Genomic DNA, 16695 nt, shown 5'->3' with positions numbered 1-16695 from the left:
GACAAAGTAACAGCTTAATCTTCTTAAAGAAGCCTTGATAATTTGTTAAGCAAAAATCTGGCTCTGGGATGAGGTTCATAACTTAAAGCCATAGGTGGCCAACCTTGAGCAAACAAGAAATGTCTAGATTTGGAAAAAGGAGATGAAATAATTTCTGTAATTTTCAGGGGAAAAATGCCTAATGTCTCCTAAAACATATCATACTTCCAGGGTGTATTAATGTAATTTCCAAAAACTAAGAGAACTATACTTTAAAGTCTGAGTCACACCATCTGGTTCTGTCACTGCTCAGTGCCCAAAGCATATGGTCAGAGAGAGCATATTTCTTTTCTCCTTCTCTTCTCTCTCCCTTTTTATTCTGCCTAGCCTCAGTATCTTAGTTTTCCTTACAATGAATTTATGTGCATAAGCTATTTATTTGCCTTCTCTCTTAATCTATCTCTGTGGTTGTGAACATTACTTAAGCTGGACCGGTAACTCCACATTTCACCTTGTCAGAAAAATTATTCACCTTGATGCATATTCAGTCTCCTAAATCATGATGTATAAAGAATTAAATTGTTCCTAAATATGTTCATTGTGTCATTTTGCTGCTTGTTTCCCATCACCAAGAACCATTTTCATGTCAATTTACCATTCTGTTTCCAAACTCCCAGGTACAGGGAAATTGTGGTGATAAGGTAAAGCTGTTATCTGCTGATAAAAATGGCTTTGAGCAGCCCTTGTATGCACTATGTTTTTTTAACTACATCATATTTCACTTGAGTGAAACTCTTTGAATACGACCTTTTCATGCTAAATAACTTGAAAAACACACTGAAAGCCATTTTTTGCTAAGACCTTTTAGCTGTGTTGATCTTCAGGTGTGGATCCATAGCACACATGCCTCTCTATCTTAGAATATATATTAACTTTAATGTGAAGAAGATGATATTGTTTCACTCATTCTTGCCTGTAGGCTGCCTGACTGAAGCACTGTTTTCTGACTGTGAAAAACTTCTGAAGCTAGAGAGAAACAAAGGTTAATGGAGGTCCAGCTGCCTGATTCTCGTGGTGGTCGTAGTGATGAAGTTATTGCCAGTGCTGTGCAGTGTGTAATTCCATTAAACCTCCTTGTTACTTTCTGCAAAAACCTCACCATTGCAGAGGATTTGGTTAATACTTCTCTCTCCCTTGTGCCATGTGCAGCTTCCATCTAAGTTTGTGTCCAAAGCATGAGGCATCACTACCATAAGATTATTTCTCCAATGCAGGTCTGCTGGGCATTGCGCATAGCTGTTTATAGAGAAACTGCAGAATTAGTGCCCACAGAGCCACATCAGAGGAGGGCTACTCACAGATTACTGTGTTTCCGTGGAAAGCAGTTCAGTTGCAAGGAGATGAACAGGTCCTGCACAACAATCTCTCCAGCAGAAACTGAATATCCTCAGTTCTCTTTCTGTTTATGATCCCTGACTAAGGAAAAGAGTTTCTGTAGCCCATTATAGTCTTTACTACAGTGATATGTCCAAAATATGGAATGGAATTTGAATAATTGTTTTTACTTCAAGCAAATTTCTGTGGTAGTATTTCAGTTTTACTGTTAATCAATACAGCCTAGCAAAATTCATCAAATTCATCAGTGTGAGAAGAAGCAGATGTGCTGATGTCCTTAACAGCAATCAGGACTGTCTTGATAGAGGGATGTTTAACCTGGATTGACTTATCCAGATGCAGCAATGTTCAACAAAATAACAAATGCATCAACATATGGTACAGACTTGACGTTTTCATTTGACTTTCATTGGTGACCCAATCTTACGGTAAAGGTTTGGAAGAGAAATATACCACCCCAGTTTGGAAAGAAAATACAGTATGACTGCTCAGTAGGAAAACTACAGAGACAGACTTCTGTTTTCAGGGATGAGAACAATTTTGCTGCCTTTGACCAGGAGCTTAGGGAAAGCTGAATGATGCTGGGAAGCAATTAGCGTTACTGCCTGTTATCTGTGGAGTGGTTTGCATGCAGTAGGGAACAATACAACCAAACCTGATGTCCAACAGAACAGCCAGAAGTGTTTTATCTCCCCAGTATGTGAAATGCTGTGTTAAACATAACTAGTATAAATGTTTATTTGAAGAAAAGATTGTCTTTAAGTTAGGGCTTTGGCTTGACACTTTGGATATGTCAAGTGTCTTTCCACCTCTGCCTGGTGCCATGGGTAAATTATTTAGTTCCTGTGAGCCTGAGTATCTTACCTACAAAATTCTGACCCTATTTAATTGTTCTGCTTTGTCTTTCAAAACTTTATAGGTCTAAAATACATGGTCAGCAGTGGATTGACTGTGTGTTTGAGGAGTGTCGGATGCAGCTGCACCCTGACAGTGGGATAGCTGTCCCTAGTGAACAGAAGGGAAGAAAACCTCTCCAAAACGAGTGATCAGTACCTTCCTGAAAGATCTGTGGCTCTGATGTTGTGCTTCACGCAGGAACTTCTCCCCCTGAACGTAGAGCAGACCTCAGGCATCACAGCAGCGCTGCTCTGCCTGGAGCTGCTGAGATGAACCTCTCTCCTACTTCAGAAGAGGAGACAGGGGGACCCTGAGGTGCCTCTCCAGGGGCAGACTGCAGCAGCATTGTCTCTCAATGTTTTCTTTTCCCAAATGACTGTGAAAGCAAAGAGAAAAATACGTATCTCATCTGCATTGAAATTCTCTGCAGAAGAAAACTGAAATCCTTTTAGACCTCTTGCAGCACAGCTCTTTCCCACACACAGGCAAAGCATCAAGCCCTGGTGTGACAAAAACATAGGCAGTAGATCACCTTTCTCCTCCTGCCACCCAGAGATGGCAGGATGCTCGCTAGGGGCAATCCTTGCTCTCTGAGCATCCTGGGGAGCACCTGAGGTTCAAACAAAAGACCAAGGCCCTGAAAAACACAGCAGATGCAAAAATGCCTTCACTTCAGTCAATTTTGTAAATTGCTTGTTTCAGTGGCCATGAAAAAATCTTTCTTTTTATGTTGAAAAATTATTAACTGAGTTGTGAGTTGCCATGGATGCAGTATTTGGTTTATTGCAGACTTTGTTTCTTACTGTTCAGGACTTCACTCTCAGCACTCTCCTGGGCTTATAAATATTGAATAAATTGGCCCACTTTTTCTCAGAAGTCAGAGGCAAAATTGTCAGTAATTTAGAGGTGTGGGCTCAGGTCTGTTATATTGCATTATGTTTTTTATAGCTGTGATCACCTCTATTTTGGCAGTCTCCCGATTCTGCCTGGCAGGTCAGGCTTCCAGTCAGGTATAAATAAATCTTCCAAACAATAAAGAAAAATCATTAAAAAAAAATACCTTCCCCTCTATAAACCCACACAGGCGACTATTTGTCCCTTGGAAGGCTTTTGGCTGGGACTCCATGGCAAACACTCTCGAGTACACAAAAAATTGTAGAGAAACTGCCTCTGCATTGCAGCAAAGTATTTGAAGAAACCAAAGTGATCTGCATATACTGTGGTGTTTAGCTGCAGTAGTTTTCCAGGCAGCCAGTGGCAGGGACTGAATGGATGGTGCTGACAGATAAATATTGTAAAATTTCTCAGACTGACTATAGCTGCAATTACTGTAATGAAACAAAATTTGTCTCTGGCCCTGTCAGAAGTTATTTGCAAAGAAATAGGTAGGGATAGGGTCTAAATCTTCAAAGCCAGTTGGCAATATTGGCAAACTTGCTAAAAAAAATATGGAAATTGCCTTATACTCGGCAGTTCATTCTTCTTCTTCTCTAAACCATTATCTCCCTTTTCAGAGGAAGGAGCTCTGCAGATGCACAGCTTTTTGTATAAATATTCTTTCTCTACAATTAAATCTTAAGTATTTCTTCATGATTAGACAAAAGAAAAAAAGAAAAAAAAAGATTCTCACCACTTCAGGGACAGTCTTGAATTTGAAGCTGCATTTCCTGTGCTCTAGTACAAACCATCAGACTTTAATCCTCCTGTTTATCTACCTGTGCAATTCAAGCCACGCAAGGACAGCTTGGACTGCAATGGAGCATGGGGGCTCAGCAGAGCAGGACCTACTCTGTGAGATGCTCCTCACTGGTAGATCCTGGAACAGTTTTCATGCAGGCTTGCTTCAATGCATTTAATAAGCCATCTTGTGATACTTGCAATGGTAAAAACCTGCCAACACAATTCCTCATTTCCTCAAAAATCTTGAAGCTGTCTACAGTGACCCCTGTCTTACTCAAGTGACTTTTGCATGCAAAATGAGATGTCTAAAATGGAGAACAAGGATAATGTAATGGCTTGGCCAAAGTTGCTCTAAGTAGTAGTATCCATCATTATTATTATTTATTCAGTACTGACAGCTTATATGGCTTACTTTAAACAAACAAACAGAGAAAAACATGGCACTTCAATGCTCTTCTTTTAGGACTTGTTATAGCCATCCCATCTTGCTGTTAACAGTCCTGATTCAGGGACTGCAATTTCAGAGCAGGGTAAGTAATGGGAACACTGGATGCACAGACACCTTTCCAGTGTGGACAAGACAATCCAATTTCTAACTGGGCTGGTCAGAAGGAGAGACACTTTATTTTACTAGGCTGATTAAACTAGTTCCACCCCTCCCCGCTCCAATTTTACCCTCCTGTCCCAGAGGACGTCTGTGTGTTCCCAGGGCTCAGCTCCTGTCTCAGCTGAGGGACAAATAGATAGCCAGGGATGCAACAAAAGCTGGGATGCTTCTGCATTGCCTGAGAGAACGTGAGGGGTACAACACCAGGAAGGACTGATAAAAACATTTTTCTCATGATTACCTGCAAAGGATAATAGTCTGATAACCACTGTAGGAGCACAGTGTGTGCAGCGCACGAGTGCCAAGAAGTTCCTGTGCCCTGCTTCATCCTGGCCCAGTAAAGAATATCTAGAATGCCCTTCATAGGAGTGAGAATGGGGAAACTGTCCTTCCAGCTTCATGTGATTAAAGTCTTAATGCTTCACATCCTGATACACTTTCATTTTCTCAGACTTGACATTCTTGCAAAGGCATGTTTTCAGCTGGAAAACAGTTCTCTGAGACAGAGAGAACAAGACAAAGGGAGAGATGCTCAGCACTGCTTCTTGCTTCTTGGACTACTCAAGCAAAATATTTTCTTCTTTGCAAGCTGGGAGCTTTTTGTCATGCAGTGACAGAAGTTTTTCAATAGTTATGGAAAATCAGTGGAGGAAAAATGAATTCTGGAAGAGAACAACAGCAGTACACAAAGGACATCCTGAGGATTATTGGACCATACTGGGCTCAAGGCGATTGGAAATACTGTAGGTGAAGGGCAAATGAGACTTGACAAAAAATGGTGTATTTGACTTTAAATAAGATTTCATAAATCCGGGCTTTGGGAAGCAAGAGAGGACTGGGAGAACGAATCATCCCAAGCAATTTCAGGGTAGTTTACATAGTCTGACCCTTTACGTCAAGCTACCCATCTCTTCTATTTTTAGTATAACTAGAGATGGGTCCAGAATTTGAGGATTAGAGGTAATACTTCCCAGCATTTGCAGATCTTTGGATAGAGATTTTTGGCTCATCTGTCAGCAAAGATTAGGTGCATTTGCAGAGTTTAGAAGCAGAAGTACACAGGAGTTTTTCCAAGGTTCAGGTTGCGGTACATCTCAAGGCTTTGGATCGAGAAAGTTTTACAAATCAAAACCAGAAGTATCTGAATTGTGAGAACAAAGATAGAAAAGATTTCCACCTGATGATAGTTTTTCTGTTATTCAGTAACACATATTAACATGATTGAAGCTACTTTATGAAGTTCTGGGGTAAAGAAGCTATTGTTCTTATTTCCTAATTGGGCTATATAATAGCTACACTGAATTACACTGGAAGTTTGGAAGTACAGAGGAACTTTCTTAAATAATACCAGTTTGTTAAAATACAATTTGATTTTATTTCTTTAAAGGTTTAATTGCTCAAACCATCATCGCTGCTTCTTACTTTTACTTGGATTGGGAAGGAGACTTCAAATACCCCAGGCAATATTGATTCTTCCATCAGCAAGACCTTGGTCTGCCATGCACATAGCTATGACTGCTTTCCCTGTGTTGTATCTTTGAGTTAAAGCATCAGAGCCATATGGGATATCTGTATGTGAAGCCTGGTTCTGGGAGAATCATATTTTGTTTGCTTTCCCATGAAGACTGTACATAAGCTTGTTTTGCTGTGGTTTGTCTGGAGCTTTTTATTACTGGGAGGGCTGTTTTTTTGTGGCATAAAATAAGAGCTGGTGTCCTTGACACAAAGGCAATTCATATCATCAAGGATTTTGCTTAGGGGTATTTTCTGTTCCACTTGTTAGGCTGAGGTGGCACAAAACAAACACCACTCCCACCGTGGTGGTCATCTTTTCTTGCCTTTCCCAAACAGCAAAATTTATGTTAGCCATGGAAAGTTGGGCTGCTTTTGCAGCTACAGCAGGGAGTGGTACAAGGAAAGGGTTGCAGAAGTGGCTGTCTTCATCAAATGACAATCTTCATCCACGTGCCACGCTAGAAAATGTGACATTATGGGCAATATAACATTAGGGTTTTTTTGAGACACCAGTCATAAAACTGCGTGTTTCCTCCAAGGCTTTCATTCAGATGATTTTACAGCCATTTCAAGTGAAAACAAGGCTGCTCTGACCTTGGCTTGATTAAATGATTTCACTTCACTGAAACTATACTCTTAACAAGCATGTGTCAGAGCTGATTACGTTCATACCCACAAAGTGAAGAACAAGTTCAAATTTGTGGAATTTAATGAATTTCCAGTTAAACAGAAGGAGGGGGAAAGAAGAAAAAACAAACAAAACAAAACAAAAAGGGGAGGGGAAAAACACTTTGAATTCCAGTTCCTGGTTTTGTCTGGGAGTCACAGGAAGGCAGGACCCATTCACTGAAGCAAGTGCACTTAGCAGGTATTTGTAACCTTAAACAGTAGGAGACCACATAGTCTTTTGTTATATTAACAGTTGTTACAGTAATTACTGAACTGATTTCTATCCTTCGATATCTATTATGAGAGGTTCGGCACTTGTGACAGCAAGGATCTATTCTGTTGCTGTATTTTCCAGACAAAACTTATCGAGTATACTGATATTTAAAACCAAGCAAGCAAAATTACCATCATCCGTCTAAATTTAAAATATAGGTATACTATGTAGTAAATACTTGCAATCAGTAGAGCTGAATTCTTGAAACTGAATCTGCTGTCTTCTTTTTCTGCCCCATAAGATGACTCTAGTACAAATATAAGGCTTGGCCAATAAAAGACAGCAAGACATATTCCTTTTCACTAAATATAGGAAAGTCCGTGCACTAGCAATCCAGTGATTCAGTGGCTGAGGTTTGGCATGCTGAAGTAAGTCAGGATAATTCAAGGTTATGGTTCCCTCAGCAACTATATTTCAGTCACAGTGCATGTATATAATAAGACATAAAAGTTAGCATCTCATACCGTGATACAAAATGTTACACATGCCCAAGGGGCTTGGAGTTATGATTTTTTGCCGGAGTTAATTTGGTGCTGTTAGTGGAGTGATTCCTTTAAAGATGCAGTCAAGGTAACATTTTACTTTTAATTTCCCCATAGCCATTTTCTTTGGCCTTGTCAGCTGCAAGAAAAAATCAATGATGCATAAATCTCTGCTCATGTAACTAGGTAGTAATAGTGGAAGATGCACAGTAGGGAGGGCACAGATATGACTATGACTACTTAAAATTTCTTGGAGCTTGATAATACACTTTCTTAAGGATTCTCTTTTATTTCCAGATGCTTAACCTCAACCAATGGAAAGGTACCAATAGAGAATAATGGCTAGAAATAGAAGCAAGATAGTTATTTGCCAAGTCTAACCACCATTTTTTTCTGTTTCAGTCTGAGAATATCATGGTTTCACTTTCAAACAGTCTTCCTCTGACATTCCTCACTCTCTAGCAAGATATTGTCCATACAAAAATACAGAAATACTCTTTAGATAATACAATTCACAGTATGATTTAAGGAAGAGTTCCATCTGGGGGTTTCTCCTGGAAAAAATACCTAACCATAAAGCCAGGGGGAAGCATTTCTCTAACGCCAACGTAGTCAGCATTATTGTCCCACGTTTGGGATGCTATAGACTGGTTTCTTGCTGAGCAATAGACTCTTCCTTCTTCTCGCTCTCTTTCCTCTCTCTTCTTTCCTCTGTAATATAATGTCAACAGTAAATGGAATCAGGAAAGTCAAATGTTGTTCATAAGAATGTACAGCAATAGCCTGAGAAATCCTATTTAATTTAGTCCTTCCGATTGGTTATTTTATACATGACAGATGTACCCAGTGTAATCACCCAGACATAAGTGCATTTCTCAAAAAAGCAACAAGATCCATGCAGTTTCATTAGTAGAGACACAACAGATGTGCTGTGAAATCTAGACGTTGAAAAGCAACTGGGATTTGTTGGTAAAGCTCATGTTTCCAACTGATAGAAGAGGGTATCAAACCTCCTATCACTACTGTACAATCCTTCACCTGTTGCTAACCATAGCGGCTGGTGTTATACATATTGCATTTCATCCGCTGAGCCAAGCAGCAGCGGGTATGAGTTACTCTCCGTAGTCCCAAATCAATATGTGCAGTAACTGAAATTTGGTGGTTTTGAAAAACTGAAGATGGAAGCTTGGTTTTGTGGACTTCACCAGGGACAAAATATCATGCCCTAGTTAAACAGCTGCAGCTATATTTTCACATGTGAATTTAAAGAGGTCTGTTTTTTGTCATCGTTGTTGTTGTTGTTTTTGTTTCCAAAAAGGAGCCTGTTCACACAAACCTACTGGGAGCTGCATGCACTTGATGCCTTTGGAAAGTAGGTCATTACTATGTTTGTGCCTAATTTGGTGTAGCCAAGGCTTCAGCACTGCCCTGATTGCCACAGCAAAGACGATGCAGTAGATGAATGAGAATACAAGCTGGTTATCCCACCTTCCAGACCTGGCTATTGGCTGCATAATGTTTTCTGATGGATAGAAATGGAGAAAAAGCCTTAATTGCCCGTTTTATTTTTCTGTGAATCGATAAATGTATTCTTCTTAAGAGTGCCTAAGCATTGGTGCATCCATATTAAAAGATAATCCTTGTTGTGTTTCTGCTCTGGGCACTATCACAACCACAGAAAAAGAAAACATCATTTTTTGTAATGAGGATTTGATGACTTCTTTGTACTCCCCTGTGCCTGTCCTAGCAAATAATACTGTTATCTGAGGTGGTGGGCCTCAGCTGATGTAGCAATTGCTCTGTAGGTACACCCTCACCCCTCCTTCTCAGGAGCATTGTTATTCTGCATCTGCATCCCTCTTCTATCAGGAATTGGCTGCTCACAGCTTGAGGGATTCCTGCTCCACAGCATCCCTGAGGCAGAGATTTATCAGAAAAACAGAATGTCCAGAAAGAGCAACCTATGCAGTGGTACAGCATTTCTGGACCAGATTCTCAAAATGAAGGTTGAATAACACATATTTTTTGTTCACAGGCAATTACTACTGAACAATCATCAACCACTGGATATGGACATGTAAGGATGCGCTGACTATGACCTGTGCAGAGATTCAGGCTACACCTAGACTGAGTGGTCAGTACTTCCCATAGCAGACCTCGGGATCTCAGTTACCTCAGTATCCAGACCACTAGTTTTTTGGCACATACCATGAATCCCTTCCAGCCCACAGACTCAAGCTTCTGTCCAAGGAAAAATAAAGATAAGGGAAAGACTAGGCCAGCAGCAGGGAGGGGTAAGGTGAGAGGAAGGAGGGCTTATTGCACAGCGGACTCATACCATGTATGAGCTGTGCTGGGGACGAGGTACATCCCCAAGGTATGTTCTCAGACCTGGGAGCACAGACACATCACCTCAAAAGGCAAACAGACATGAAAAACCCTAGGCTGCAGCTAAGTAAGAGAGGCCACAATCTGAATGCTTCCCCACAAGCAGCTCCTGTGCCTATTGAGGTCAACCAGCTGAGGAAGACCAGCTTTTTTTTAATTCTGTCCTTGGACTGGGGATTAGGCCACCAGGAGACATATGATAAATGGTTCTTCAGCCCTACCACAACCTCCTGTTGCCAAAAGATTTTGAAATGGAGGAAAATGCTCTCTAAATCAATACAGACAAGTATAGTTCTGGTTCAGCTAGAGGTTAATACCTGAGCTAAAAGATACATGAAGGCAGGAGGGATTAAATGAATCCTAAAAGTACCGAAAGTAGGGAGGACCACCTGTGTGTTCATGAGGCCATTTTTGTTGAGTCTCAAACAGGACAAACATAGACCCAACAGAAGTAGGGCGAGGAAGATTGGGACAATTTAGCCATATGGCCATGACCATGTGTGTATGATGAAAAGCTGCTGCACCTTCCTTAACTCCCTGCACTCACTGAACATCTGCTCTAGAGCCTGAGGAGAAGACAGGGTCTTTGCAGCTCTAATGGCCCATTGTCCATCATAGGTCAACAGGAGGACCCACAACGTGCTGGCTCAGCTGCTCCATGCAGCTTCATCCCGTTTTACAAAATGAGTACCTTGAACCATTTAACAAAATAAAGGCTCTACTCAGGATAATGGAAATACTTTCTGTACTGAAGGGAAAGCAATGTGAGGAAGCTGCCTGTTGGCCTGCTGTGCTCAGTGGAAGCCAAGGTGAGATATTTAATAATCTTGGGGTTTAAGAGGCTGCAAATTATCCACATCCAGACAGATGAGCGTTGAAAGCCAACATAGCTAATTCTGCCAATGGCAGGTGCATGAACCCAATCAGAGAGTTTGTGCACTTCTTTTGCTCATGAGCGATGATGGAAGAAAGGCCTGGAGCCAGCAGACCAAAGAGTTCCCGTTTGCCATTAGTGCCTAATACTGTGCTGTCTGCTTGTGTGATTGCTTTAACCTCATGCAGTGGTGCTGCTGATCAGTACAACTCCGTGTGTTTGGACAATTTGGGATTAAGGAACTGTTCAAGAGCAAATAATTCCAGTGTGCAGGGGGACTTCATGCAGTGGTGTTTTTCCATAGTTAATTACATTTTGCTAAGTGAAATCTGAGCAGAGAAAGAAATACTTAACACCACCTTTATTTATAACTATTATGTGTCTAAAAGTATCCAGCCATCACAGAATCATAGAATCACAGAGTTTAAGGGGTTGGAAGGGACCTCGAAAGATCATCGGGTCCAACCCCCCTGCCAAAGCAGGTTCCTTAGAGCAGGCTGCCCAGGTAGGCGTCCAGACAGGCCTTGAATATCCCCAGAGAAGGAGACTCCACAACCTCCCTGGGCAGCCTGTTCCAGTGCTCCATCACCATCACTGTGAAGAAGTTCTTTTGCATGTTGGTGCGGAACTTCCTGTGCTCTGTCTTGTGGCCATTGCCTCTTGTCCTATCTCCACAAACCACTAAAAAGAGGTTGACCAAATCCCTCTGATTCCCACACCTCAGGTATTTATACACATTGATGAGATCACCTCTGAGTCTTCTTTTCTCCAGGCTGAACAGACCCAGGTCTCGCAGCCTTTCCTCATAGGGAAGATGCTCCAGGCCCCGTATCATCTTTGTGGCCCTCTGCTGGACTCTTTCCAGGAGTTCCCTGTCTTTTTTGTATTGGGAAGCCCAGAACTGGACACAGTACTCCAGGTGAGGCCTGACCAGGGCAGAGTAGAGGGGGAGGATCACCTCCCTTGACCTGCTGGCCACGCTCCTTTTAATGCATGCCAGGATCCCATTGGCCCTCTTGGCCACGAGGGCACACTGCCGGCTCATGGTCAACCTGTCGTCCACCAGGACCCCCAGGTCCTTCTCCTCAGAGCTCCTCTCCAGCAGGTCGTCCCCCAGCCTGTACTGATACATCCAGTTGTTCCTTCCCAGATGCAGGACTCTACACTTGCTCTTATTAAACCTCGTTTGGTTTCTACCTGCCCATCTCTCCAGCCGGTCCAGGTCTCACTGAATGGCAGCACAGCCTTCTGGCGTGTCAGCCACTCCTCCCAGCTTCGTGTCATTGGCGAACTTGCTGAGGGCAGACACTATTTCCTCATCAAGGTCGTCGATGAAGATGTTGAACAAAACCGAACCCAGCACCAACCCCTGGGGAACGCCGCTAGTCACAGGTCTCCAGCTGGACTCTGCGTCACCGATCACCACCCTCTGAGCTCGCCCAGTCAGCCAGTTCTCAACCCACCTAACTGTCCACTCCTCTATCCCACACTTTCTCAGCTTTGCTATCAGGATGTCATGGGAGACAGTATCAAAAGCCTTGCTAAAGTCAAGGTAGATGACATCCACTGCTCTCCCCCCGTCTACCCAGCTGGTGATGCCATCATAGACGGCAACGAGGTTGGTCGAGCATGACTTCCCCTTGGTGAATCCATGCTGACTACTCCTCATAACATTCTTCTCTTCCAATTGCTTGGAGATAGCATCCAGAAAAAGCTGTTCCAACACCTTTCCAGGGACAGAGGTGAGACTGACTGGCCTGTAGTTTCCCGGATCCTCCTTCTTGCCCTTCTTGAAGACCGGAGTGACATTGGCTATCCACCTCTCCTGTTGTTCAGGACCTTTCAAAGATGATAGAGAGCTGTTTGGCGATCACCTCTGCCAACTCCCTTAGCACACGTGGATGCATCCCATCGGGACCCATGGATTTGTGTGCGTTGAGCCCACTCAGACGCTCCCGAACCACTCTCTTATCAACCACAGGGGAGCCCTCCATTTCCCAGCCCCTTTCTCCTCCCGCCAGGGTCGAGGAATCCCAGGGGGGAGTCCTTGAAGCAAAGACTGAAGCAAAGAAAGCATTCAGTATCTCCGCCTTCTCGGCATCTCCCGTTACCAGGACACCCCCCTCGTTCAGCAAGGGACCCACATTATCCCTAGTCTTCCTTTTACTGCTTACATATTTAAAAAAAACCTTCTTATTATCTTTTATCTCTTTTGCAAGCAAACATGCAAGCAAGCAAGCCATGGCAAGTTAAAAAATACTATGACATGCAAAACAATATCTATCTCATGCAACGTACTTGGTAGCTGTGGGAAATGTTTCCTTTGAGTCCTTGGTAACATGGAAAGTTAGCGGATGAGTGGGAGAATGTGCCAAACAAAGCAGTGGGGCACATGGGAGACACCCACAGACAGAGCAAAGGGCAATTTACAGGCAGTTTCTCCCAGTTGTCATGGTTCAACAGCAGAAAGCGGGAAGGTGCTTGTTAGAAAATCCTAGCACAAAGTGAAATGCTCTTCTTCGTATGTTAGGTTTCCCTCCTGCCTACCCATCCATCCCTCTGTCTCCAAGTACCTTCCACGTAAAACTGTTATTTTGCCATGGGTTTGCAATTGAGAGCTTCATCCCTTGGAACTGGCAACCGGTAGTGGTGATGACCTGAACGCTGACCAGGAGGGAGACAGGCATATTGAAGAAACCACTGGCTTTGGAGGAGCAAAAAAAACGTTGTGAGTTCACCCTGGAATTCAGCAGCATTTTGGAAAGGGATGTTGAAGTAGGACTGGAAATACTGTGGGTATCTTTGTACTGTAGTCAGCCACTTCTCCAGAGCCTGCTGCAGGGAGGCTGCCGGCAGTCAGTTAGGTGAAAGACAGTCAAGTCATCTCTACTCTGCAGTTGTGGTTGAAAGAGCTGTGGATATAGACCTCGAAGTCACAGACATTTCTGTTAGTCTTTCTATGAAACATAATAGAAAAGGAGTTCAAGGATGTAGGGGACAACAACACTGAAAGTAACATAATAAGGGGCCTTATAAAAAGGATGGAGAAGGACTCTTTACTTGGGTAAATAAAGATAGGACATTAAAGGACATAAAGTCATAAAGGTGGCCTGGATGCCATCCTGCGCAACGTGTTCTAGGTGATCCTGCTTGGCAGGGGCATTGGACTAGATGATCTTCAGAGGTCCCTTCCAACCCTGCCCATTCTGTGATTCTGTGGTTCTGTGATGATTCTATGATGACATCATCACTTCAGGTAATCAAGAGATGCTGTTCATTTCTACCATCCTCCTTGGATGGCCAATAGCTGATGATGTTCCTGATATTCTTTAAACAACTCTTGATTTCTCATGCATATTCCCACTTTCTTGGGCCAATTTCCTCATGCCCAGGCTCTTTTTCACCTTCCTAGGTGATAAGTTGATCCCCAGGTTCTTGTTGTTCCTCCTTGATGGTCTCTTCAGGACATCTCCAGTGCTCAGGTGTCCAGCGGCACGTCAAGGATGTCCCTGGCTCCCAGGCACAGTTCCCAGGCCAAAGGCTGAGCTCCCGGCCTGGACCCCAGCCTGGCAGTCATTGCTCCTGTCAGCGTGGAGCAGCCATTTCATGTCAGCATCTTCTCAGGACAGTCAGGTTACTTCTGTAAGTGCTGACATCAGGGGCACCCCGAGACCCTTGTGGTGTTACCCCAGAGTCACTGTCACCTTATGGCCTCACAAAAGACAGCTGTCCATAAGTGCCCTGAGCATCCAGCCTGCGTTGAGTCCAGCTGGTGGCACTTGAGAGGTTGAGGTCCCACAGCTGGAACACGAGAGGTGGAGGTGTTACTGGTGGAAGGTGTGACGTCGGGGTCGTTCCAGTTGCCTGTGAGATGTCAAAGTCCTTCCTGCGGCACAAGAGACACGAGGTCCTTCTGGTGGCAGGTGAGGCACACAGGTCCTTCTGGTGGAACATGAGACATCAACATCCTTCTGGTGGCATGTGAGATGCTGAGATCCCTCTGGTTGCAGTCAAGGCATCGAGGTCCTTCTGGTGGGGCGCAAGGCGTTGAGGGGCTGCTGGTGGGCTGCAAGTCTTGGAGGTTCTGCCATCGACCCGCGAGGGAGGTGCTGAGGACCGAAAGCACTTGATACCCATTTGACATCAGAGCAGCATCCCAGGGAGGACAAGCATCTCCACGCCGGAGCACCTGTGGACACCATGCACCAGCCATGCCAGGAGCTGCTAGCGGAGGCCCCAAGAGAAGAGACCTGCACCATCCTCTTGGGCCCACTGGCCAACGCAGCATGGCTGGAGCCCTGCAGGCACTCCTTCTGCAGTGAGTGCATCCAGCCCTGGGCCACCCACAGAGCCACCTACCCGCTCTGCTGCTGGCCCATCATTGCCATTGTGAGGCTGGTGCCGTGCCCTGTGCAGGACGCCTCAGCCCGCTGGCCCCAGGGAAGGTTCCAGTGCAACACAAGGCCGGGGCGGCGGCAGCAGCAGCAGCGGCAGAGCCCCTCCAGCTACTGGTCCAGCAGTGTCTCGCCCAGGTGCAGGGAGCGCAGACCCTCCATGCCACGACAGCTCGTCCGCAGCGTCTCCTTGCAGTGGGAGCAGGACGGGTGCAGACGGACCCAGTCCCCACTGAACGCCAAAGCCGAGGAAGCGTCATGGCTGCGCAGGGCCCAGCAGAAGGAGCCGGGGGCTGGTGACCACGCAGGCCACCAGCCCGGACCCCGCATTTAAGAAAAAAAAAAATAGATCCTAAAAAGCAACGCAGATGGAAGTCATTTGGGGGATGGGAAATTATTATGGCATTGGGTCACTGGGTGAGGGCAGCAGTCGTAAAGGTGACCATGCCCTAATGGGAAAAAGCTGACAGAAAGAGTCTCCTGAACCTGGGGCAGAAGTAAATGCCAGCCGGCCTGAGAAGTGCCAGCCCAGGAGCCGTACCACAGGGAGCAGTCCTTCAGGAGCGGACTGCTCCAGCATGGGCTCCTCTCCACAGAGCAGCACAGGAAGCTTCTCAGACAAAAGGAGTTCCATTTTGGGTAAAAATCAGGCCTGTTTTATACCATTTATACCTCTTACCCGTAAGAAGGCATAGGACAAGGAGGAATGCTCTTAAAGTAAACGAGGATAGACTAGGCATTAGGAGGAAATTCTTCACTGCAGAAGAGTGTTGAGGCACTGGAACAGGTTGCCAAGAGAAGCTGTGTATGCCCCATCCCTGGAGGTGTTCAAGGCCAGGCTGGATGGGGCCTTCGCCAACCTGATCTAGTGGGTGTCATCCCTGCCTATGGCAGGGGGTTGGAGTGAGATGATCTTTAAGGTCCCTTCCAATTCTGTGATTCTGTGATTCTATGGTAATATTTCAGATACTGCTGCAGCTAAGAGAAAACAAAGGACTGTTTGCTGTCACTTCTCATTAAAATGTGAAGCAATGTCTTTGTGCACTCTGTAAACAGGAATATTTCTTCTTCTCTGTCTGTGGACTTTGAACAGATATAAAACTTGGGTATATCAGTTTCCAGGGAAAATAAAATCTAAATATTTTTCCAAGACACATCAAAAAACTCTCTTCACTATGTGTCTTTCATGATGCATATAGACATAGTGCGAGCTGGGATGAAAAAAAAAAAAAAGAAATAAAAAGAGAGTGAATTTAGCATGTATCCTGCCCATTTTGGAAAATAGCATGGACTAAAAATTGAGTACTCTGCAAAAAAGTTCTTATGGGGTTACCCATCATATTTTTTCACCACCTTAATCACCAGTAAACATGTAGTAGAAGAGTCTGCAGTGACTCTTCCTGCTGCTGTTTCTCTTTGTTTGTTGTTTCTCTTTTGCAAGATATTCCAGCAGAAATTGTTCCTCACGCCACTCTGCCTTCCATGCGTCTAACCTGTAGTTTGCAGTGGTCTAAGTGAAACTGGGACCCACAGCCAGTGCT

This window comes from Anser cygnoides, chromosome 2 (genome assembly GCF_040182565.1).
Source record: "Anser cygnoides isolate HZ-2024a breed goose chromosome 2, Taihu_goose_T2T_genome, whole genome shotgun sequence".
Classification (NCBI taxonomy): domain Eukaryota; kingdom Metazoa; phylum Chordata; class Aves; order Anseriformes; family Anatidae; genus Anser; species Anser cygnoides.
This window is presented reverse-complemented; position numbering follows the sequence as displayed.